General features: G+C 32.9%; 1 protein-coding gene across 3 annotated transcripts in view; it reads left to right on the top strand.

Moving 5' to 3' along the window:
* LOC129002891 (octopamine receptor beta-1R-like) overlaps positions 1–25767 on the top strand; it is an 89612-nt gene that overhangs the window by 28217 nt on the left and 35628 nt on the right. For all 3 annotated transcript variants that reach the window (XM_054431014.1, XM_054431006.1, XM_054431022.1), the window contains exon 2: positions 1961–2005. The gene's annotated coding sequence lies outside the window, so the exon portion shown is untranslated. The remainder of the gene's footprint in view (positions 1–1960; positions 2006–25767) is intronic.

Below are 25767 nucleotides of genomic sequence, written 5' to 3'. Positions count from 1 at the left end.
TTTTGTTGATGACTTGAGCAAGAAAAGTAGTAAGAGAGGTTTTTAATTTCCGTGAAGTTAAAAGCAACCGAAGTCATTTTAAATTATGAATCTTGTAAATAATAAGCTAAATAAATAAAATAAATAAATTAATAATATTAAACTACTGACTTAATTTATTTTAACACCGATTCTGTGGTGTTCATTAGTAGATACATAAAACAAAGTACTAAATTAATTTTGAACTAATAATTAATTAATATTAAATAATATAAATATGTTATGTGACGATAGAATATGGTTAAATATACAAATAATTATTATTATGAATTTATATAATTAGTTAGATGGATGGAGTTTTCTAACAAAGTTAATTTTCTCTTTAATTAGAACAGGATCGGTGGACAGCAATACTGCAAAAGTTCACGAAACTTAGCTCAAAGCCGCTTTCAACTTTGTTAAAATGTTTTCAGCTCAGTTCATCGTTGTGTCTTAATAAAAATACTTCTGTTTTTAGTTTATATTAACGATAAATTTAAACAAATCATCCAAGAAAACGAAGTTGAATGTGAATTGTTTACAATATAGGAAAAATTATTATATTATAATCATTCTTTAATAAGTTAGTGAAAGGGAGGTGCCGGGTTTTATATGTGCTGCTATAATAATTAAATCATAATTTTCAGATTGTCAATTCATTAGTGTTTCGTAAAGTATTGTATCAAACTACATGATAGGTGAGCCTTAATTCTAGATTGCAGACTTTCGTTAAAGGTAACATTAGGTATAAAAACTTCCCCATAAAAAGAGCTTTAAAACTAAGTCTAATAACATTTAATTACTGTCACATAGTATGATGTAATTTATTCATAATTATGAAAAAGCATGGACACCCTGCATACTGCATGTTGCATGTAAAGTTGACATGTTACAATACATGGTGATAAAACATAGGCTAATATATAAGCGAAAACTACAAAAAGAAAAGAAATATTTTTAAAAATATAATATGAATTCAAATTGTAACCTTTAGTATATTTAAATTTAAGAAATATTTTTTTTTTTAGTTCCACAATCAGAATTACCTTGCCTAAAGTAATTGGGGATTTAAAATATTTAACTGGAATACTATTTTCTAGATCCTCAAAATTTGACCAAGGACTGGATTCCAAATCTTGGCATACTGTATACCTATATATATTTACCTATATATATATACCTATATATATATACCTATATATATATACCTATATATATATACCTATATATATATATATATATACCTATACATATATAGGCCTACATGGTGTCCAAAACCACCCGTACTCCCTTTTAAAAACGAGGAAAACCTATTCTTACAAACAACAAATAATACAGAACTAAATAAATTGGGCACGGTCTACCAAATATCTTTTCCTCAATTACTATAGTTTTTACAATAAACAGCTTATTCTATTTTTCATGTCTTTATGTAATCTTTGTTATTTTTTTTTCTCTATTATTTTTTCAAGTAACTTTGGCCGATGAATGACCTATTATTATTGACTTTTAGTAGGGGATTAGAGGTAGAAAACAAAATTTATGTATTGTTTACGTAAAATCCGATTCTGTGGTCGAAATTGGTGTGTTACATTTAAAAAAGGAAACTTCCGGTGTGAGTTTAGATCTGAAATTATCACCATTTGGTAGACCGTGACCAATTTATTTAGTTCTGTATTATTTATTGTTTGTAAGAAAGGCTTACCTCGTTTTAAAGGAGTGCGGGTGGTTTTAGACACCCTATATATATATATATATATATATATATATAAAGTAACGAAATATTCTCCTCGGTCAAGTAATAATTCCACGTTCCCACTGTCACGAGGTATAAAATGTGATGTTTTATTGGGTAATGTATTACATTTATTGAAAAAGCAATGCATATAATATTGTTTAAATATTTTCTTATAATATTCTTATAATGTTCTTATTGTTTCAGATACCTACAAACCTTGTGTTTCGTGTTTGTACCCTCGTAGATCTGGTAGGTGGATAACAAATACCACTTGTCTTTATAATATTGCATTAAGAATTACCCAGAAAGTTAGTCACATCATAATAAAATACAAATTCTTACGGAGTTTGTACACTTGTTTATTTCTTGGACCTTTTAATAAATAAAATAATAAATAGGCATGGGGTCACAGGTCCACCAATTGAGTAGATCGAACACAGATGCAAACCAATGATGTCTTAAGGAATCCAATCTGTTTTCAAACCACGAGTATATAATAGAAAAACAGTATGCTGTGAAGACTTAAGTCGTCAACTGATTAAACATACTCCTAAAACATACTTCTCACCTTATGGTGTGGAATGTAGATAATATTTTTTTGGTTGGCAAAAAAAGACTTCTAATAATATGTCTTAAAATGGGGTTAAAAGCGTCCAACTGCACCTTACTTTTTATCTTTACGGAGTGAACAATTTACTCGACATCAGCGGTCTTAAATTTTTCAACAAGTTACACTCGTCTAACGGCTTCATATTTGACAATAGGATGAGCAGTTTACTTGCTCTTGTTTAAGTCAATGGTAAAGTAACGTGTTTCTTAGCTTTGGACAAACCTTTACTTGAAATAATGGGGGTAAGTTAAAATCAGTTGATAATAATATTTGTTTTAGTTCTCATTTATGTTACGTAAAGAAAATCAGTAAAATAATGTACCAATTGGATCACTGGCAGTTTCAAAATACTGACGTTTTCTTTAACCAGTGGTCTTTACACATATGATTTTCTTTTCACTGTACATATTTAGTTTGTATAGTTGTTTCTTTATAATTACTAGCAGAGTACCCGTCCTTCGTACGCAGTTGGGGTGTATAACATGCCTATTGCAGTTATACTTGGCTTTGAGTTTACTTTGGTTAATCTTATAACTTTTAATGCTATTTTATATCATAGAACCAACTTGCGTAGTTGAAACAGTTGACAATTTCTTGAATTCCTGTTAAATATGAATACTCATTTGGTTGACATGGGAGACTCCAGAGCCACTGGGATGGAGCCCGAAAGTACTGTTGAGATAAGAAGGGTCTAATCGGGAATGTGAGTTATACGAAATTTCATTTCAATCCGACCAGTAATTAATGCGTGATTGGACTTCAAACAAACAAACACACAAACTTTCACATTTATAATGTTATAAGATATAAGATCATTTAAGATATGATGATAAGATAAGATAAGATATGATATGAATCCAACCATCTTGGCAATCCATTAACCTATGGTTAAAAATGTAAAATGTTAAGCTGGTTAGAATTTTTAAGGAGATTATAAAATTGAAATTTATTTCCTTAAAATCCTTTTAACTGTTTTAGCGAATTTCCCTAAAGGGAAGTTAGCTATTTTAGAATAACATTGGTATGTTTCGTTGAAATGTGTTGAGCTATTGTTGCGTGATAATAATACAACTTTTTCATAAGGCTCGATCTCAATGAGCTCCGATTGATTCGTTTTCTCCACTCAAAATAAATATAATCACATATAATATTAAAACTAGGTGAAACCCGTCGAAATCAACGGTTCCTTTCAAATCTTACGTTAATTCATCTAACTGCGATAAATTGGGTGAAATATACATATTTTGAGCATTTAGCATTGTTTAAAGAGTAATAAGTGTAAAAACAATAATGATATTAATTGCGTTAGTTGCCAAATTAGGATGATCATTCAATGAATAAAATATTCCCCATACCGTACGTCATCGGAGTTATTATTAGTATGTTATATGGTACATCTTCCTTTGGAAGAACGTTTAAATAGTATTAAAATCGTATTGATGGATATTTTGTAGTTAAACACTTTCGTGATTTCATCAGTGTAATATGATTTTATTTCAAAAGAAAATATTTTTTTGGGAAGACATATTCTAACTTCAAAGGGAGGTATATCTGTTACAGCGTAAGTTTGATTTTTCCTTCGCCACATCGCGTCAGTTCATATCGTACTTCTGTGCCAATGAATGAACCCCCTATCATAGTTTTGAGAAATTTTTGATTGTGGGTTTACTGTTAAAGCAGGAGTTCCTTGACATGGGCCTAGGGGATGTCAGTTAGTTGTCTCAGCCTTATCAATAACATAAAGTTGTCAATATAATCTCTCTACGGAATGTTAGGTGTAGTGGAATACTTGAAGTGAAGTTGGCTTTTATTCTTGTACTGTTAGGGGCCTCCTCGTTTATAACAAATAACAAATAATGCAAATGACATAGCAATGGGGCATTTCCAAAAAGCTAAAATATTGTAAATTGGCTGTTACGTATATATTGACGTTTAAATATTGTTAATCAACGTATCTTATAAAGAATTATGTGATCCAGTTTAAAAGGAATATGACCTGTCTGTCATGACAGTAGCTGCTTAGATAGTATTTTCTCTTTGTACAATCTTTAACAGCCAAAATGTCGTGTTATTTTCAATAATGTTACCAAACTACTGTGCCAAAGTCTTTAATATAGGAAGGTACAAATAATTTGTCAAGATGGGTACCATTTTAGACAAAGTTTCTATGTTTGGATTTTATTAGACACGATAAGAGCAGATATTTCTACATAAATATTTGATATGTGTAGAATAATATGATAAAATGTGGACAAAAGTGGTGAAAAAGGCAGACATCAACCCGTACAATCTAGATATAAGATAATTCAATAAGAAATCATTTAAGAATTGCTGTGATAAAAGGAATTTCCAATGATTTCGTAATGGAACGTTATATTGCAAAACATGACATGATAAAGAAGAAACAATTTTAAAATAAGAAAATAATATTGCAAATACTTATTTGGTAGAATTAAGTAACTCCCAATAAAAATGTGTGTTGTTTGAAATACAATTTAAAAATGAACAGCTGTTTCATTAAAAAGTATTATTCACACTGCCAAAATGTAAACAACTTTGTGGAGGGATCTTTAAAGGCTTCTGGGGCAGAGTCCTAAGGGATTTTGATTAGTTTTTCTTTTGATAACTCATCTACAGACTAAGACCTTTCTTTGGACACCTCTACCAAGTTTCTACGCCCAGCCGTTCTCTCAAATTAGTGAGGACAAAGTTTCCTATTAAATATTTAGATTACCACATGTTAATCTTATGGGAGAAACTCCAACTTTGATGGCCTGTGGGGCAAAGCCCGAGGATTTTTACTATAGGAATTTGTGGAAGGGGGCGTGTTCACAAAAAATACTTTATTTTGACACGTCGTTTGTAAAAATCCGTCCATTAGAAGTAGTGTTTCGTAGAAGTTGCCTTCACGTATTATATATAAGGTTAATGCAAACAGTAAATTCATGGATTTTATCCAGAAAAACTACATGCATAACAATTATTTTTTAAATGCTCTTGTTTTTTTGTCACAGTCTTAAATGTTCATCGATGATTTGTTTAAACATATTCTAATAACAAAATAAACAACTGGCTGCATAGCTACATTTCTGTTTCCTCATTAATGTCCATTAGGTTAAGGTGAAACTCCTGAAGTATTATGCTATTAAATGAAGACAATGTGTGATTCGATCGCACAAGCGCCCGCTTGTGCCGGTGGCGCATTGGCAGCGCTCTCAAATCCTGCTAGAGAATGACATTGTTTTAATTTGGAACTCGACCAAGCAATTATATGTTCTAATTTCAGTCGTTCATTGTTGGACTAAACCCGTCTTTGAATAGCAAATTGAAAGCATTGCTAAATATCGTAATTGCTTTCATTAACTTTTTAATTACATAAAAATTCTAGCTAGTTATTGTTTACACTAAAGAATAAACGGAATGTGACTAATCAAATATGGAATGTATATAATAAAGTATAAAAATATATACTCAATAGCATGTTTATTGGCAATTAAATACGTAATTTATATCTTTATTATGATTAATTATTTATTATTATTTAAATTTTAAAATATAAGTAAACCTTAAATATAAAAAAATATAATAAATAAATATAATAAAAAAAATATAATAAAATATATTAAAAATAAATATAAGTAAATTTTAAAATTAAAGTAAAGTAATAAGATGTTTCGCAAGGAAGTTTAGATGTGTTTAATTGTATTTGGTGTCGAATATAAACATTTTAATTTACTTGGTATTCAACCAAGTAACTCAACACTTCTCTAAAAGCTTTTAGTCCTGTTCCATTATCCGAAGCCAGCACATCGCAATTCCACATCATTAATAAATAGGCTAAAAAAACAGATGTTTTTAAATTGGTGGTTGATATGACATTGCTTATCAAGATATTCTCAACATCGTTGCATCGATTTGATTCCTATTAATTATAATGTGTGTCCCAAAAAGAATGGATCGAAATTAAACTAGCATAGAACTATTTTTAATAAGGATAAAAAGTCAACATTATTTACAATATTTATTTAGCAAATAAATCCATTGGGTTTAAAATTGTGTGTCACAATAAGCATAAAGGAGATATTGGAATAATCTGTAAATATTATTTGCATACAAAATTATATTATTTTTTATCAACAGGTTTTGAAAGTTGCATATTATTTCCTTTGAAGAGTTATTAAAACTCTGTAACCGTCATTTTATTTTTAACTAATAAGATAAAATACAATGCTTTAAACAATGTGAAATCGTGCTGTTTGATTTAAAAGTATATAAATGTTAAAAATTTTGTTGGATCTGGTAAGAGCAGTACAAGATTATGAAGGAAAAACTTAAAAGGTATTCTTGTTAAAGTATTTCGTCTTTATGTTCAAGATGTCTCTATCAACAAAAGCTCATGTTCCTCAGGGAAATAACGACCATGCGTTGTCAAAGTCTATAGTATTCAAAGCCAGGTTTACTTATTCAAAGAAACCATTTTATTAGATACAAATAATAAATGATATTTCATCAACTTTTCTCGAGTTTCTTTAATTTTTTACTCATACAAGCTTAGCTTTATTGAATATATTTAGAGTAACAAATGCAGGTATTATTATTCTTCCACATAAATAGAATAATGATGATGGTGGAAATACTTAAAAGTATTTTTTGGATTTTTTTCCACGCATTTATGTTACCAAATTACTAAAATTAAGTTTTTTTTTATCAGTATACAATGTCATTCTTTTATATATTCCAAACATTATGTTCAAGTTTTTGTTGTATCAATAAAACAATGAAATCTAATAATAAGAAAAGATTAAACGATTTTAAAATTACAGTTTAACGGTTTAAAAATCGTATATGGCCATACTATTACTTCAAATATAGTGTTCTATTTCTTATTTAGATTAAAATTAAAAGATCAAAAGAAACTAAACTGTTTTTAATCAAGACATTAATACAAGACAATATTATTAAAGAAAGTAAATAAAAAACATATGGTTAAAAAATAATTAAATAATCATAGAGGTTGAACATCTTTCCCTTTGAGTTTTTTTTTTTCTCAAAGTTTATTCAGGAAATCGTTTGGTTGGTCTTATAATTCTGCCTCTTGATGATTTTTTAATTGCAGCTTCTTGATTGGGAATTGTTGATCGTGAAAAAGATTTACTGTAATCTTGGGGTGTTCTAGATGGAGTAGTAGTTGCTTTTTCAGTAGTATTTGATAGGGACGAGTTGGTTTGAGTAACAGTAGTAAATGGCAGAGTATCTGGCATTGTATCTTTAATGGATAAAGGAATAGGATTGTTCGGTTTGGTTGTATTACCTTTGTAAGGCAAAAGGTGGTGTCGATTCCTTCTCAACGTAGTGTTTCCTGTCTTAACCCAGTATGACCTTGGCTCTTGTCCTAAGCTGATAATAATCCCCTCTCTTTTTAGGTCTTGGATCCATACTTTTTTACCTACAGGCAGCGATGGAAGTTCTTTTGTAGCGTAGCGCCTATCGTAGTTTCTCTTGTAAGATGCTCTGTAAGTATCTTCTTTTTCCTGTAGTTGGGAGGGATCGGGTTTGATTTCAAGTTTTTTAGGTAAAACAGGCAGATTATCTCGCAGTGATCTGTTGTATATTAGCTGAGCAGGACTGTATCCACTTGTGGATAGAGGTGTATTGCGGTAGGTTAGGAGGGCCAAATATGGGTCGTCTTTGTTTTTCTTTAGCACACTCTTCGCTATTTTGACTGCAGCTTCAGCTGCACCGTTACTTTGGTGGTAGCTTGGACTGCTCGTCACAAGTTTAAAGTTATAGCTTTGAGCAAACTTTTTGAATTCAGAGTTTTCAAGACCAGTGTATCTGGTAGCAAACTGTGTACCACAATCAGATCGTAGCTCAATTGGTATACCGTGACGGCAAAATACAGATTTACATTTTTCGATTATTTCAGCAGTTGACAGGTTTTTTAATGTAGCTATTTCAAAATAACGTGAAAAACAGTCAGTGATTACTACGAACCATGTTCCTTCAAGTTTAAAGAGATCAATCGCTGCCTTTTCCCAAGGACGAGATGGAAGCTCACTGGGCAAAAGGGGTTCATGATGTTGTGTTCTATGTCCAGTACATTTAGGACAATCATTAACAAATTTCTCAATGTCAAGTGACATTCCTGGCCACCACATACTATTGTTGGCTCTAAGTCGACATTTCGTTATGCCTAGGTGGCCTGTATGTATTCTTGTCAACATTTCTTGTCTAAGAGTTGTCGGGATTATGAGACGTTCTCCTCTAAGCAATAGTCCGTCACAAAAAGAGATTTCATCCCGAACTGTGAAGTATGGCTTAAGATTATCGGGAATCTTAGTTTTATCAGGCCATTCAGTTGAGCAGTAAGATTTAATTACCCTGAGTTCTGAGCTAGCCCGCTGTGCCGATGCAATTCTATCAAGAACCATGTCAGTTACATAGGCAATGTTTCTTGTTACTGTGTGGATGGCCAGTTCAACTTCCTCATCCAAATCATAACTCTCATTAGTTGCTACAGGGCTTCTTGAGAGACAATCAGCAGTTGCTAAATGTTTGCCAGGAGTATATGTAACATTGTAGGAATATCTCATCATTCGAAGTCTGAGCCTTTGAAGACGGGGTGTCATATCATTGACCTCTTTAGTAGTCAAAATACTTACTAAAGGTTTGTGATCTGTTTCCAACGTGATGTGCTTGCCCACAATATAGTCTTTAAACTTGTCACAGCTCCATGTTAGAGATAGAGCTTCTCGTTCAATGTTAGAGTAGTTTCGTTCAGTTTCGCTCAGAGTACGTGAAATATAAGAAATAGGTTTCCAATTTCCATCTGTTTGTTGTTGTAAAAGTACTCCACCCAAGCCTTGTGTTGATGAGTCAGCAGAAATCATAGTTGGTTTATCCTTGTCATAGAATGCTAGTTGAGGCGGAGATGCCAATAATTCTTTAAGTTCATCGAATGCTTTCTGTTGTTCAAACCCCCAACACCATTCGTTTTTTCTACTTAGAAGGTCGGTAATGGGTTTTAGTAATCTACTTTTGTTAGGTATGTATTTGCCAATAAAGTTAACCATGCCAAGTAACCTTTGTACACCCAAAATATCTGTTGGAGGTGCCATTTTTCTTATAGCTTCGACTTTCGTCTCATCGACTTTGATTCCTGATTCGGATAGATGGTGACCTAAGTAGGTTAAGGAGGTTTGAGAGAACAAACATTTGTCTCTGTTTAAGGTGAAGCCTGCACGTTCAAGTTTGGTAAGTACTTCTTCTAAGAAATAGTCATGTTCTTGTTGAGTTTTCCCCCAAACAATTATATCGTCCATGTGCGCAAGTGCATTCATTTGACCTTTAAGGGTTCGATTCACGCATTCCTGGAATACTTCTGGTGCAGATGTTATTCCAAAGGGTAGTTTCAGAAATTTAAAGCGTCCAAACGGTGTCAGGAACGTTGTCAAATCTTGGGATTCTTCGTCCAATGTGATCTGCCAGAATCCATTATTAGCATCCAATTTAGAGTAGCATTTTGCTTCTGAGATTTGGGCAAGTGTTATGTCGATGGGTTGAATAGGATAGTATCTTCGTTTGACGCATCTGTTTAATTTAGTAAGATCCACACAGATGCGAACTTTGTTAGAGTCCTTCTTTGGTACAACAACCATTGGAGAGCACCAGTCTGTGGCATGGTGTACCTCAGCAATCACCCCCATTGACACCATTCTTTCAAGCTCTTCTTTAGTAGATTCCCAAAGAGGAAGAGGAATCCGACGAGGTGTGTTGATTGCAAATGGATTGGCGTTATTTTTCAGTTCTACTTTGTATTTAACATCAATAGAACCTAAGCCTTCAAACAATTTAGGGTGTCTGTTATACCAGTCATTACAGGATGGCTGTATTTCATTGATTCGAGCAAGTAACTGCAATTTTTTTATTGCAGGTTTACCTAGAAGGGGTTGGGAAGTGCCCTTTGAAACATATATAGTCTCATAACATGTTTTGTGATTATGGGATAGTTTGACTGTAGCAGTTCCCAAAATTGACAAAGCTTGGCCATTTGCGCCGCTAAATGTTTTGGATGTGGGATTCAGTTTGATTTTCTTGTTAAATTTAATGTCGGAAGGCAAAATCGTTACGTCTGCTCCTGTATCAATTTTGAAAAGAACATCATCACTGTCGTTCATATTTAACACTACAGACCAAGGATCATCACGTACGGTTTTGTCAACAGAGCCAATTTGAGGGTCTATGTACTGAGAGCAAACATTTTCGGTGGGGTTTTCAAGGGGAGAATCATCATATTCAATTTGACTGACTTTGTTTGATTTGCAAACATTTGGGAAATGACCGACTTTTTTACAAAACCCACATTTGTATTGTTTAGCTGGACAGTTGAATCTTTTGTGTAAAACTGTCGAGCCACACCAAAAACATCTCTTTTCGACATTGGACAGGCTTTTATTGTCATTAATTGGCTTAAAGTATCGATTATTGTTTGATTTATCAGGAGAAATGTTTGATTTACTTAAATGTTGAGTGTTTTGGTTTATTAATGCTATGTCAGCCAAGTTTAGTGTTTGTTTCTGTCTTGTTAGTTCTTCAGATCTACGGATAGTGTTAATAGCTGTGTTAAGTTTTAATTCGGGTTCAAGTTGAAGACGATCACTTAGTGATTCGTCCTGCATACCAATAATCAAAACCATCAGAATCATCTCCTCTTCAATCTGACCCCAATCACAGTTTTTTGCATGATTGTGAAGGTCTGTGATGAAGTTCTCAATCGGCATGGAACCCTGTTTAAGTTTTAGAAACCTAGCCCGTTCAAAAATTAGGTTATTTTTTGGAAGGAAATGATCGTCAAACTTCTTTAGAACAACTTTGTAATTAGATTTGTCATTGTCATTTAACCTGAATGAGTTAAGTATATCCTCTCCCTTTTCCCCCATACAGTATATAAGCATGTCAATCTGATGCTTACCAGAATGTAGAGCTAAATTGCTAAGGGAATAATACCTCTCAAAGCGAGTCTTCCATGTCTTCCAGTCTTGAGGATTGAAGGAAAAGGCTTCAGGAGGCTTAATGTTCAGGGATACGGGTTCTTCATTCGACTGCGCCATGTTCTATTTCTTATTTAGATTAAAATTAAAAGATCAAAAGAAACTAAACTGTTTTTAATCAAGACATTAATACAAGACAATATTATTAAAGAAAGTAAATAAAAAACATATGGTTAAAAAATAATTAAATAATCATAGAGGTTGAACATATAGTGTTCATAGAGGTCTTGTAAACATGTATAAACGGAAATAACTTTACATCGTTATTGAAAAAGATAATTATAAAAAATATAAATAAATGTCTATTCCTGACCAATACTTCAACCAACGATGCACTTACACAGTATTTATGAAAATAGCTAATTGAATGCTACTTTAATGGTACCGTTGTGTATAAGTGGGATTTGAGATGGATTCTGTGCGATTTCATAGCCCAGGTCGGCTAGTTATTTTAATTTTATAGATAAAGTTGATCCTGTTTCCTCTTACTGTTGTTTCATATGTATACAACCACTGCATATTTCATTTAATAGTTTGTGGAAATTTCTCATATAACCGTTAATAAGCTATTACCGTAGGTCTCATGGTAAGACTTCGACCCAGGGCCTATATACTTTTTAGTTTTTGAGGTCCCCAGAGGCCAAAAACATACTTCGTTACAATTCATATAGGTCTAACAGTATATATTGTAATATGTGTGTGTCTAGTATCACGGTAACTCGATCAAAACAAATCCGATTTTGATAAAGTTTGGTACAAATGTTTAAACATACATTTATTTGAACGAACTCTTGAACCAGCATGCTCCGGACTATGTGTTGCGGGGGTTGGGGATTTTGTGGGGTAACAATTTCGTTTTCCCATTTTTAACCTAAAACACAAAATCTCACACTATTGGTCTAAACCACGTTGAAAGGCTTACACAATAAATAATTTAGAGTATTAAAACATTGTTATTTACCTAACGGTTACGGAACTTGTTATAAGTTTCTTAACTTTTGAAATAAAAAAAAAAACTTCGTGAAGCATAGGCATAACGGCGATAGACTTCATGATTTAAGTGAAACTAGATTGATCCTCAAGGACGAATGTCAGCGACTGGGCATAACATGATCAATACATCAATGTGAACTACTAACAAACTCAGCCCTCCTTTGGTAGTTGAAATATTAATGTGCTTGGCTTTTGCCCATTCGGTGCCAAGGACAATCTGATAGAACATGTAATATACGTTTTCTTTTTTTGTTTAGTTTTCCTGTAGTTTGAGTTTAATGCAATTTTGTATGGGTACTAATCCATTGTATCTCAGGAATTGCATTGGATTTTAACGGAGATTTTCTTTAAAACCCCATAGAATAACCAAAACATCGCATTTACACAAAACAACTCGAAAGGTTATGATAAGTTTAGTAGATTATGCCCTTTTGAAATTAACACAAAACAGTTCAGCTCATAATGCTGTAAAAATTATGGTTAAAAATTTGTTTTAATCTTTGTGATCTTACGCATAAAATATCTTAGTTACTCCCATCGCTTACCTATTATAACAGTTGATGTCAAGCTAACGGGGATAAGTCAGTGCCAGTTTGCTGATAACGTTAAAATTATGCTAGCCTATAAGAAAAAAAAATGGGAGTGGATAGTCCAAAAGATACACAATGTCTATAGTTGTTAAAAGTTATTTTGGAATTTGGATATTTTTTTCACAATGACTTCGTAAACTGGATGTCACTATTGTACTACTTTAAATTAACAACGTAAAATTATTAGAATATTCAAAATATTATGAAAAATAGTTTATTTACACCTCATTGAGAAATGATCCTTATAAATATTACATTAAACGCAATCATTAGTCTGTAACCAGGTATATGTTGTTTTATAAAGGGTAAACCATTCAAATTTAAATTTTACCCTCCTAAATCATCGAACATAGAGAACTTTAATTTGATCGTATGATTTCTATTATTTAAAAACTTCAACAGTTACGTTTTAGGATTTGTCATCAATCTGTGTTAATAGTGCATAAGGATACGAGAAATGGCATTATTAATCATTTTGATTGTTTTAGACCTTGAAACAATTAACAATAGTAGTAAAATAATTATTTTTCAAACAAATTAGTAGGCTTCTTTATTCAATCCAAAGACATAACAACTTCTCCAAAAACTGAATTAAACCCATTAAAAATATCTAACTGTGGTAATTATAATTAGTTTTAAAATGTTGAACATGTGGAAAACAAAGAACAGTTACATAAAAAAACAGCCCGAAAGGAAAATGCATTAAGTAGTAAAAACTAAATAAATAAAGTTTATAACATGAATAAGCATCGATGCTATAGAGATAGTGACGTGTATTGTGATAATTAGGAATCGATTGACAAAACCTTGACCTCAGCTGGTCCAAACGTTCAACTATTGAGAAATCTAGCTTAATGGATAACAGGTATGATAATTCTGTTACTCGAATGCGAAAGCCTAACTGAATAAATCTGCCATGACTATCAATGTTACTAGGTAACAGCATCCTAAATAGTCATGTACAATTACAATGTTCGGTCAATTTGTAATACGTTGTCTCATTGTTGTTATAGCCTATTTATATTTGGTTCAGAAATGTGGGGAATGAGTTTTGAATCACCCACCATTTTACTATAATAATTGTTTCAATATTAATTTTACATGCAAGTTAAGGTGAAACTGCACTGTAATTAAACATTACATTTAATGTTTTCTGTTTTTTGCGAAGAAAGATCGTGCGACAACATATTTTTAAACAGTCTTAAAGTAGGTTTTCACTTTGTAACTATGGATATTTTCATATTTCCTAGAAAAATAAATAACGTTATACTAACTGTCATAGTTTTGTTACTATCCTATTTTACATAGTCAGCCGTCAACTAACTTATGTTAAATAGTTGATAGTTCTAATTGTTACTTTTGTAAACATTACATATACACAACTGTTACAACATTGAATATACCTTAACAGTTAGAATAAATAAAGGAGATTGTTTTACAATGTGAGTTACCAAAATTATTGATATGAATGAATTATGTGAGTCATACTGTATTTCAATGTTAACCTTGTCATTTCGGACTACATCCAAACTGTTACTGTAGTAAGAAACTAATTTGAAAATGATAATTGGTTTTAAAAAGTCGTGGTTTAAATATACGTAATAATTCCTTAAACACCAGTTTACAAACATTAACATTTTCATGAATAAACAGTTGTAGTGGATGGATTTTTTAAAATTTCCTCTTCCATTTAATTTTTCTCCGTAATAATCAATTTATTATCTTGTACAGGTATTAGAAAGAACGACCAAACCAGTAGTTTTAAATTTAACAGTGGAAAATCAGCGGGTACATTTTTACGTTTTCTTAATGAACATATAAGTTCTACATAATGTATACATTGTGTAAACATAATTAATAAACTAAGAAGTAACAATCTTAAACGTGTATCAACAAAACGTATTCCTGATCTTTACAGGCATATATCCGGCACTCCATGCGTGTCTGTTAAAACGTATAAAACAAAACTTCTGTTTTTGTTTAACTCACATTATTCTTGTCCATTTGTTCTTACAGCCAAAACATAACAAAGAAATCCTTTATCACGATGATGTGTTTAAATAATTAAGTAGCCCACTCTTTAATTCTCTTCTAGAACTAAAAATTTTACATTATAACCAATTGGCATAGATCGTAGAATGCTTTGTTAAATACATGTTTTTCTATAGTTTCCTGACAAAGTGGGCTTCATTGCACTGATTATAGTACACAAAGCAGCTAATTGCTGCAATTTACTTAATTTTGTTGCACTTATTATTTTTGCCGCACTCTAGTATTCCAACCAAACAATACAAAACCGTGAGCTTTTATTAAGTACGTAATACGTGTACGTTTAGAAATAAGTTGGCAACACTTAAAGATACAACTACTATGACCAGCTGGTGCAGCGTTTCCTATTCCGTTTAGCACTTGGATTTAACCTAACCTAAAAATGTATTGTATAGTGTTTGAAAGACTAATTATTTATAAGCTTTTGGTAACTTTGGGAACAACATAACCTGAAACGCGAGTGCAAGGTGCCACTTCGCCAACTAGTTAGACAAATAATTATTGGGAAAAAATACGACGTTACCACTGTGCGGGGATTTCTCGACCACTAAAACCCAATATGTGCCAGCTAAAAGTCCAACAGTAGGCTAGTTCACTTATAACACAAAAATTAAAAATAATCTATAAAAATTATTGATTATCAAAACATAAATGTTAAACATAACATGCGTGTAAACATGAATGGTTATTGTGTTAGTAACATAAAACTAGGAAATTAGTATGTGAGACAAAATATGTATTAATTAACAAGATTCATTCATATGTATGAATCTGATAAATTCTCTTTGCTAACAAGTTTAAATGCTCGTAGAGACTTATGAATGAATCTTTACATAAATACGTAGTTAAATCTGGAAGATCGAAGTTGCATCAAGCCAAAACAAGAGTGGACGAGTTTACGGTGCAATGTATACAAGGCTAATGACTTGGCATCTGACCAGTCGTGTTCTCTGTGTTTATGTACCTTGTCCGGTTGCCGTATCTGGACGAAGATCGAAATCTGACCTCGATATACTGAGTTATAAGAAACCTAATTACCAAGGTTGTAGAACCTTTCCACACAAATTCGGTATTTTGCAAGAAAATTATATTTTTTAAGGAAACTGTTCTGGAAAACTAACGTCTTAAAAGTTAATTTAAACTTGTTCTCTAATATCCATTGATTACATTGATATACTGAATATGGAGTTCCTCAAATACTATTACTTTGAGTTGGTAATACGTTTACGTACGTATTTACGTTACATCGGGCTATGCATTAAATATGACAGTATATAAGGTATTATTATACAGGGTGTTTGGTACTCAGTGTGAAAAAAATTTTTTGGTGTAAGTACAAAGTAAATGCAGTATGATGATGCATATAAAATGTCCCAAGTCTAAAAATTAGCTTCCCAAAGAATTATTTTATGTTTTTAAAAAATGACTATGTTTTTAAACTTAATACAGCTATTTCTCAATTACCTGTAAATGGATTTGAGTAGACAATGTCATTTTCGTGTTCTACATTAAATTTTGAATAAGAATAATACAAAATGACAGAGGATCAGTTGTAAAAACTCCATCGTAAATAGATTCAAAGATAAAAATTAAGATGTTTGGTAAAAATTCAAAAAACATTGGTCAATTGCATTTGTTCACACCCTGTATGCAAGAAAGTGTCGGAATATGTTACTAGGTGGCGTTTGCAGAGGCATCCACAAAATTGAGCGGAGTCATCAGGGGTTCATACTATATTGGTTTTGTCATACTGCAGTAAAAACAGTCGTTTTTAATGCATGCGTTGCGGGTCTAAAATAGCATTTTTACTCTTTAGGGAGTAAAGATCGTTTTTAGCCTCTATGGAGTAAAAATCAGTTGTTGACAACTCAGTTGTAAATTTCTATTGTAAACGATTGCATGTATCGAAATATGTATCGATTTGTGCTTTGTAATCATTTTAACCTACAGTCTACAGTCTCTTCCCATAGCATTTTAGCATTGCAGATACATTAATCCATTCCCACACTCAACACTGCTCACCTTTACTACTTCCTTCATCACCCCCTACGTCGTGGACCTGTTTCCCTCTCTTCCCATAGCATTTTAGGATTGCAGATACATTAATGTAATTGCCAAAGGCAGTTCCCACACTCTGCACTGCAAGCCTTACTACTTCCTTCACCATTTCCTACGCCATAGATCTGTTTCCTTCCCTTCTCGTAGCATTTAAGTATTAGAATTGACTATATATTGGTATATTGACTATATAATGGTATTAGATACATTTATCTAACTGCCCAAACGGTTCCCCCACTCTCCACTGCCAGCCTTTAAAACTTCCTTCACCACTTCCTACGTCGTAGGGCCTGTTTCCTTCTCTTCTCTTAGCATTTTAGGATTGAAGATACATTAATCTAACTGCCACAGACGGTTCTCACATTATGCTCATACTTTACTACTTCCTAAGCTACTTCCTACATCGTGGACCTGTTTTCATCACTTTCCATAGCATTTTAGTATTTTAGATACGTTAATATAATTGCCACAAACATTGCCCACACTTCACACCGCTAGCCTTTACTACTTCTTTCACCATTTTCTATGTCGTGGGCATGCTTCCATCCCTTCTCATAGCATTTCAGCATTGCAGATAAGTTAATCTAACTGATACAAAGGGTTCCCAGTTCCCACACTCCACACTGCTCACCTTACTACTTCCTTCACCTCTTCTTACGTCGCGGGCCTGTTTCTCTCTATTCCCATAGAATTTTAAGATTGTAGATACCTTAATCTAATCGTCATAAACAGTTCCCACACTCCGAAAAGCTCGCCTTGACTACTTCCTTCACCACTTCCTACGTCTCGGACCTTATTCCCTCCCTACCCTTAGCATTATTGGATTGCAAATACCTTAATCTATTGGTTATAAACATATCCCACACTTTGAACAACATTTCCTTTACTACTTCCTTCGCAACATCCTACGTCACCGACCTGATTCCCTCCCTTTCCATAGCATTTTAGGATTGCATATACCTTAATCTAATCGGCATAAACAGTTCCCTCACTCCGGACAGCTCACATTTACTGCTTCCTTCACCACCTCCTACGTCATGGACCTGTTTCCCTCCCTTTCCATAGCATTTTAGGATTGCAGATACCTTAATCTAATCGTCATAAACAGTTCCCAAACTCCGGACAACTCGTCTTCACTACTTCCTTCACCACTTCCTACGTCACGACTCGTTTCCCTCCCTTTCCATAACATTTTAGGATTACAGATACCTTAAACTAATCGTCATAAATAGTTGCCACACTCCGAAAAACTCGCCTTGACTACTTCCTCCGCCACTTCATACGTCGCGGACCTGTTTTCCTCCCTTCCCATAGCATTTTAGGTTTGTAGATACCTTATTCAATTGGTCATAAACAGATCCAACACTCCAGACAACTCGCCTTTACTACTTCATTCACCACTTCCTTCGTCACGGACCTGTTTTCCTCCCTTCCCATAGCATTTTAGGTTTGTAGATACCTTAATCTAATCGTCATAAACAGTTTTCACACTCCGGACAGCTTGCCTTGACTACTTCCTTCACCACTTCCTACGTCGCAGACCCCTTTTCCTCCCTTCCCATAGCATTTTAGGTTTGCAAATACCTTAATCTAATGGTCATAAACAGATTCCATACCCCGAACAGCTCGCCTTTACTGCTTCCTTCACCAATTCCTACTTCTCGGACCCCTTTTCCTCCATTTCCATAGAATTTTAGGAATGCCTTTAATATTACCTTTATCTAATCGTCATAAACAGTTTCCACACTCCGGACAGCTCGCCTTGACTACTTCCTTCACCACTTCATACATCGCGGACCTGTTTTCCTCCCTTCCCATAGCATTTTAGGTTTGTAGATACCTTAAGCTATTGGTCATAAACAGATCCAACACTCCAGACAACTCGCCTTTACTACTTCCTTCACCACTTCCTACGTCACGGACCTGTTTTCTCCCTTCTCATAGCATTTTAAGTTTGTAGATACCTTAATCTAATCGTCATAAACAGTTTCCACACTCCGGACAGCTCGCCTTGACTACTTCATTCATCACTTCCTACGTCGCGGACCTGTTTTCAACCCTTCCCATAGCATTTTAGGATTGCAAATACCTTAATCTAATCGCCTTAAACAGTTTACACACTCCGGACAGCTCACCTTGACTACTTCATTCATCACTTCCTACGTCGTGGACCTGTTTCCACCCTTCCTATAGCATTTTAGGATTGCAGGTACCTTAATCTAATCGTCATAAACAGTTTTCACACTCCGGACAGCTCGCCTTGACTACTTCATTCATCACTTCCTACGTCGCGTACCTGTTTTCCACCCTTCCCATAGCATTTTAGGATTGCAAATACCTTTATCTAAGGGTCACAAACAGATTCCATATCCTGAACAGCTCGCCTTTACTACTTCCTTTACCACTTTCTACGTTGCGAACCTGTTTCCTTCCCTTCTAATAGCATTTTAGGATTGCAGATACCTTAATATGATCGTCATAAACAGTCCACACTCCCTACAGCTCGCCTTGACTATTTCCTTCACCAATTCCTACGTCGCGGACCAGTTTTCCTCCCTTCCTATAAATCTTTAGGAATGCAGATACCTAAATCTAATCGTCATAAACAGTTTCCACACTCCAGACTGCTCTCCTTTACTACTTCCTTCACCACGTCACGGACCTCAAGCTAGTGTCGTCATTTGATTATATTTATGATCCATACCGTTTCTGTTCTAATATCTGTGGATTAATGCTATCTGCTATTTCTTTTCTACTGCATTCAAAAGTCAACAGCTGATCATATGTTTTTGTTTATGTGTCAAATACAGCTTCCATAAGGATTACATTGAAACTTTGAGACCCAGTGGGGCGGATTCCTGAGAGACTTTTTTAACGCCATATAGATGTTGGCACTCACCGATATGGTCTCTATCACCATGCAAAATTTGAAAACGATTGATTCATCCGTCTAGGAGGAGTTTGCGTATTACGAAATGCATAAGAGTCGACGTATAAGAGCTTCGCTCGCTTCGCTCGCTCCGCTCAAAAAACTGCGCCATTGTATAAGCTTTCCAACCATATGCTACACCATTGAGCTTTCTGTCTGCTTATGTACGCTTTCGTGGTTTGAAGACTACAAAGCATGGCGTCTTTATCATTTAAAACATAGAAAGTCAGCATGTATTAAGCAAAAGTTGTATTTTTGTTTCAGCTTGAACAGTAAAAACAGTAAAAAAGTTCCCTGTTTTCTGGCATTCAAACCACTAAAATAAACAAAAAAATATCTAAACCTCAATAGTGTAGCATATGGTTGGAAAGCTTATAAAATGGCGCAGTTTGTAACATATTCCGACACTTTCCTGTATACAGGGTGTGAACAAATGCAATTGACCAATGTTTTTTGCATTTTTATCAGACATCTTAATTTTTATCTTTGAATCTATTTACGATGGAGTTTTTACAACTGATCCTCTGTCATTTTGTATTATTCTTATTCAAAATTTAATGTAGAACACGAAAATGACATTGTCTACTCAAATCCATTTACAGGTAATTGAGAAATAGCTGTATTAAGTTTAAAAACATAGTTATTTTTGAAAAACATAAAATAATTCTTTGGGAAGCTAATTTTTAGACTTGGGGACATTTTATATGCATCATCATACTGCATTTACTTTGTACTTACACCAAAAATTTTTTTTCACACTGAGTACCAAACACCCTGTATAAAATAGATATCTGAGATGATTTAAGAAAATTTATAGTCCCAGTTACAAACAAATGTTTTATAATTCAAAAGTTTGGAAAATGTATATATTACCGTGAGATTTAAGTGTTTTTATCCCACGGTATTATTAAATAACCCCATACTTATTTTTTGATCAAAGTATTTACCTAAACCTTCAGGAAAATAAAATAAAAAATCTACAAGAAATTATATTCCTAGTTCTACCAATGTTAATGAACTCGCCGATATAAACACAATTGAGGTAGGCATACTACTTAATTGCCTCCTAATTATTAAATATTATTAGTCTCATTTTTTAGACATATTTTTATTTAGATTTTAAATGTTAAAGATAATTGCTTTGATAATGCTTGGATGAATTGGTAAAAAGTAACTTCAAACTTGTACTTTCTTGCTCTTTACATAGTCCAAAGTTTCAATTAAAACACTATACTAGACAGTACTGTCTAAAAAAAAGAATCAGTGAATCATACGATCTGGTACTACAACATAAGCATTGCTGTAAGGGTATGATGGAAGGTAAATGTTTAAACTGAGTCCAAACTGCTGGGAGAACTGAGTAACTAGTAATATCAATACTTTTGGAAGGTCATCAAACTCAATAAATGATGCTTTACGAGCTCCATTATTACTGTATATTGAATGACTTGGCTTGAACGGCTACATACATGAAATGAGTAGACATTTGATCAATGATACATATTAAACCAAAGAAAAAGTTATTGTTTATCTTGTTAAGGGAAGAATTTACCGTTGATCCTAATGCTACCTTTTAGATTGAATTTCTCCTGATGATTTTCTCATTATGAAAAATAAGATGAAATCGGTCAAAGTAAATACATAAACCCTTACCATAAAGAACCTTTCATAAAGAAATATTGATCTCTCAGAATAATGGTGAACTAGTTTCACATTGGTTTTACTACCTAACATACTAATATTTACATTTGTTTATAAAAGTAAACACAAAACAAAAAACCACTAGAAACATATGATTTAAATAAATAATTCATGATAAAGTCCAACCAATGCACTTAGGTTAAAGTTACCAACCTACATTCTTTTTACATTTGCGCCCATTAAAATTACACATTAAAAATATAATACCCCATTCTTTTAAACGTTCACATACTATTATTTAAACCGTTATAATACATGGTTGCATTTATAATGTGGCAAAAATATTGATATGCAGATAATTAGGAAAAAACTGCAAATATATTTTTAAAGAACTTGCTATCCATAAGCCCAAACCAGATAAAATTTATAACTAAGACTACAAAGTCAAACAAAAAGATTTGTTAAAATGAAGCCACGTACGCGTAAACACTGGAACCAAACGATGAATAAATACCGGATCAGGTTGAATAACTCAACGATCCATCTGATGTGCTGAAGTTCGTGCAAATAGCAGGAATACACTCTTTTAATTTATAACATACGAACATTTAAGTTCAAGAAACATTATTTTCTATGTACCTAACTGTACCATTTATTATTTTTACCATTTAATGGAACTAAATATCTATAAATTATATAAATGTTCCAGTAATATATTGTTGCTTCCAACATTTTCTTAAAGATGCCACTGCTAATTTTTTTATTGTTATTAACTTAGGTTTTATTAAATTGATTCAATTGAAAAAAAATGATTGTCCAGTAGGCTACATTATTAATAGCAAAAGCATAATAATGATAAAATATTGGACACGTATTATAACTTATATACATCGAATCAAGCATACAGTATATGTATTATGAATTTATTAACCTAAGCCATAACCTTGTATAAAGCAAGCTGTATTAGGTTTATTATAACACCAGTTTATTCTAAAGCTTACGCTGTTATTGTTACACAAATGCACCGTTTACACACTTCAAATATTGTCTATTAGCTATGGGACGTCAAATAAACCTTAAAATATCTCCAAGTGAGGAAAGTTTTAACGACTAGTACATTCAATGAAAAATGCGTTCGGTCAATTTGTTTTACATGGTATACATTTATGGGCATTACTGATTGGCTCCAAACAATACATGAATCTAATAAATTATGAAAATTGAATTCCTCTTATGCTTCCCTGAACGAAATGAAACTCTATTTATCTTGTGAAGTCCCTGCCAAAGCTTGGTTACGGGAAAAACTTTTATCATTTACCTTTCTTAAATTTAAAAGTACGGTATGCATTATTTATCCTTATATTATTTAAAGTTCATGTGTTTTGATTGAAAGTTAAAGCTTGTTAATTGTGTTATAAAACGTTATTCCGGTAGTTAATTACGAATAAATTAACCAAGAAGTTTTTTATAGCTTTATTATTTTTACTATCCATAACCATATTTATTTTAAGTTTATTTATTTATTCTTCCAAAGTAACTTAAAAAGTTAAATAACAAATGTAACAAGTGGCTGACGAAAAGTAACAATAAACAATTAAGCGTAACAAAAAATAAATAATATTTAGCAGCTAATGTACCAATATATCTCTAAAATGGTACAACCAGTTCAGTTAACATCTTAAACAAAACAACAAACCATTGTTAAAAACTAAATCAGCAAATCGATGAAAACAATCTCAACAAAACATTTTTACTGTAGGCCTATTGTACGTATTTTCATAACAATAGTAACATCAATAAATATCTGAATGAGCTATAATAAATAAACGACAAGCTACAATAAACTGAATAAATTAACAAAAATAACAAACAAGTAAAAACAACAACAAATTATTGGCTCCAATAACATTCAAATGCAACAAAAAATCATTCTATGAACTACTAACTAGCTGGTTGAAAAACAGTCATCAGAGAGCCAGAGAGAAGTCGACAGAAGCTGCAGTCACCACCAACCCACAAAAGTATTTTCAAGCCGCTGTCATAGGCATTATTCGTTAGCTCAAACCTCCGACAGAGGACAGCCCTGGACCTGTTACCTCTTAGGATATGGAAGTCAATCATGCTCAGGATTTTGGGTTGAGTTCAGGTTTAGTAATACGTAAAGCTATGTATTATCAAAACATCTTATAAATTAAATAAAAATTGTTTCTCTTTTCCGAGTTCATTTGGATCTTCTACCCGACCGATTTTCATGATTGAGGTCTCGAATTGAAGGTATGCACGTACAGATTTGCCATCAAGCATCGGCATATAATTATCTATAGTCTCACTCGACATATAAGTAATCGAAATTTGCTACCCGTGTATTTCTTATGGGAGTTAAATTTGGTTTTTCTTTTCCGAGTTCGTTTGGCTCTTCTACCCGACCGATTTTCATGGTTTAGGTCTCAAATTAAAGGTGTGCACACATAGATTTGCCATCAAGCATGGGCGTATGCACTTTAACCCCTCTAGGCTTATACGTCAACACAATTTTCTCCCCATGTATTTTTATGGGAGTTAAATTAGGTTTCTCTTTTCCGAGTGCGTTTGGCTCTTATACCCGACCGATTTTCATGATTGAGGTCTTAAATTGAAGGCATACACGCAAAGATTTCACATCAAGCATCGAACATCGAACATCGAAGTAAATGCATCGGCATGTATTTACCTACTGCATTATTTGACCGAAAAACATTATTTGATTCATTTTCAAATTTTTACTTCAATTTAAGATGTATTTCACCAGTTATAATTTACTAACCCATAACCACCACTAAATCTTAGTGCTTAACATAATACAGCACCCGATCTATAATAAATTTAACTCCATCCATTATCATAATGAACTAAGGCCAAAAAACTGAAAAAATACTGCTGAAATGCGGTTGTTTAAATTGTATTAATTTAATTTCCTGTTAAATTAATTTAGTATTTGTATTTTGCTGAGGTATTTAGCGTTCACTTCACCTAGGCGTGTATCAACGTGGGATTGCAGCCTTGAAATGGAATAACTGTTTACTAATCTAGTAACAAGATATAACAATTTGTAAAGTATTTACCTGGCTTATGACTATACGGTAATTGACTTGCAACCACATGCCTTTGAACATCACTTGTAAAGCCACACTTTTGACAGGTTACTTGTACTAAGAATCACACATCGTACAAGTATCACATTTTAATGTAAAAAAAAAACAACTTTATTAACATAGATTTAGCAAGCATTCTTTTTTAACCTGATACTGAGGACTTTACTTCATTTCGTACAATTATCCTGGAAGTTGTAGAATTATTATGTCATAATATTCATAGACGTCAAACTGTTAACTCCATAAATGAAAATGTTTTGAGAGCAAGTCGTTCTCTTTGTCTATAGTAGACAACAAAATTCTTAGTTGCAAATTGTAAACAAATAAAAAGAATAATGTAACTTATTTTATTCTTATGGGACAAATATAAAAAAGTATTTTTTTTATAATTACTACTGAGTGGAATTGTCTAGAATATTAATGGTATCTTCCCAGTGGTGCCGTAATTATTTGTGAAAAATTTGAACACTATTAGTGCAACGGTTCTTGAGTTGTTTACCCTTACACACAGACAGAAACACAGACAAGCGGACAACTAATCCCCAACTCCGCTATACACGATACATAGATTCGTTCACACATCTATTACATTTCTCTATTCTCTTTCTCTTTAAAATGGCCTTTTTCCATTTAAGTTACCAACAAACTGCATCCCGTCTACTATGATGTCCTCATGTTGTGGAGGATAAACTGAACAATTTCGTGTTGGGGGGGGGGGGGAGGGCACCGGTGTTGACACAATAAAAACAATGTTTTCAAACTATGCGGAATTTGTTAACTAGTACTTGATCATTAGTAGTGAAAAATAAATCATTCAACAGCACAATTTTGATCGGTCACGTACGCCTAAATTTTAATTTGTAACAAGTAAATATTCACCTAATGATGAGATGAGTTAGTAACAATAAATTTTAAATGATCTTGGGGTTATTATTTTTGTATCTTGTTTACAGAAATTTA

This window comes from Macrosteles quadrilineatus, unplaced genomic scaffold (assembly GCF_028750875.1).
Source record: "Macrosteles quadrilineatus isolate MER2022 unplaced genomic scaffold, UCM_ALF_1.0 Scaffold_1__1_contigs__length_201487025, whole genome shotgun sequence".
Classification (NCBI taxonomy): domain Eukaryota; kingdom Metazoa; phylum Arthropoda; class Insecta; order Hemiptera; family Cicadellidae; genus Macrosteles; species Macrosteles quadrilineatus.
Note: the sequence above shows the minus strand (reverse complement) of the source record. Positions and strands in the feature narration are given on the sequence as shown.